This window comes from Mus pahari, chromosome 4 (genome assembly GCF_900095145.1).
Source record: "Mus pahari chromosome 4, PAHARI_EIJ_v1.1, whole genome shotgun sequence".
Lineage (NCBI taxonomy): Eukaryota > Metazoa > Chordata > Mammalia > Rodentia > Muridae > Mus > Mus pahari.
The window spans coordinates 123,261,558-123,263,001 of NC_034593.1; the positions used below are offsets into that span (position 1 = coordinate 123,261,558).

Consider the following 1,444-nt stretch of genomic DNA (forward strand, 5'->3'; position numbering starts at 1 on the left):
TGAATATATATATATATATATATATATATATATATATATATATATATATATATATATATTAAAGGTCTGGTGTGGCGTTATACATTTTCAGATAACACTTTGATTATTTTTAGTCCTCTGTAGATGGTCAGAGTTTTAGTCTTTAGCTACTGCTATGAATTTGTTTGAATCACTAACCACTTTGGTCTCCTAATGCTTTCTTTGCAAAATATCTAATCCTAGCCCACAGCTAACATGGCTTCCAGCTCTAAAATGCTATGGTCCCCTAAAGTATGTATGTAAGACATACAGGACAATGGTCAACAATCACAAATCCAAAATGAAAGAAAGAAAGAAAAAAAAGAGAGTCGGACATCACAGAATTTGGGTTGGAAAGAACCTTATCAAGTAAATTTAGCTTTACAATAGTGAGCATTTAAAATACACTTAACCACGATGACGGACTGAGAAAACATACAATCAACACTCAAATTACCTGTTGCAAGGGGGCCTCTGATAGCATGGAAAAATCAAAATTTAGAGACAAAGAAAACCTTCATGTTAGGCAATGACATTAACTTTCCCATCCAGGCTGAGGCTGGGCACTCAACTCAGGCCTTTCCAGTGACTGCCGTGCAAGCTGTGCCGTGGGAGCTCAGGACTGAGAATAAGGGACTATTGGTCCTGGGAATGTCAGCAGGCCTTGGCCATGGGGGGCAGGGAACAAAGCAGGCAACTGAAGCGATAATTAGCTATTTTAAGCAAAGTTTTGAAAAAGTTTGTGTAAATTTCAAAACTAAGTTGTCTAAAATGCATGTTAGGCTAGATGCGTACAGGATCCCTGTCTGGAAACAGACATGATTAATATAAAATTTATCCAGCATGATCTTAAAATGACATTTTAAAATTAATTTTAATTTTATGTCTATAACTGTTTTCCCTGAAATATGTGCACCATGTGTGTGCAGGTGCTTGCAGAGGCCAGAAGAGGGCGTCAGGTCTCCTGGCACTGGAACGACAGATGGCTGTGAGCTGCCACGTGGGTCCTGGGAGCTAAACCTGGGTCTTTTGCAAGAACAGAGAAGAGCTTAGCCAATGAGCCACCTCTCCAGAATTCCCTTAAAATGATTTTGATCTTAACTTAATTTAGGATAATCAGAAATATTTTTTGATTCTGTGATGTCCAAATTTATTTGGGCTTAATATCACTGAGGCAATATCTTAGAGGCAAATAATTACTCTCTGGGTATATGTTCCTTAATTTTTAAAAGATTTTTATTTTAAATTATGTATATACATGTGACTATGTATGAATATGTGCATATGACTGCAGGTGCCCATAGAGGCCAGAAGAGTGTGTTGGGTCCCCTGGAGCTGGAATTACAGGCAGTTATGAGTTGCCAGAAGTGGGTGCTTAGAATGTACTCTACCCAATTCATTCTATGAAGCCACAATTACTCTGATA

The 1,444-nt window shown here is 37.7% G+C and overlaps 1 protein-coding gene across 7 annotated transcripts in view; it reads right to left on the minus strand.

Annotated features, from left to right (window-relative positions):
- Nfkb1 (nuclear factor kappa B subunit 1) overlaps positions 1-1,444 on the minus strand; it is a 116,668-nt gene that overhangs the window by 60,764 nt on the left and 54,460 nt on the right. For 2 of the 7 annotated variants that reach the window (XM_021195361.2, XM_029537419.1), the window contains one exon: positions 476-492. The exons of the other annotated variants lie outside the window; for them this stretch is intronic. The gene's annotated coding sequence lies outside the window, so the exon portion shown is untranslated. The remainder of the gene's footprint in view (positions 1-475; positions 493-1,444) is intronic. 7 annotated transcript variants of the gene reach the window in all.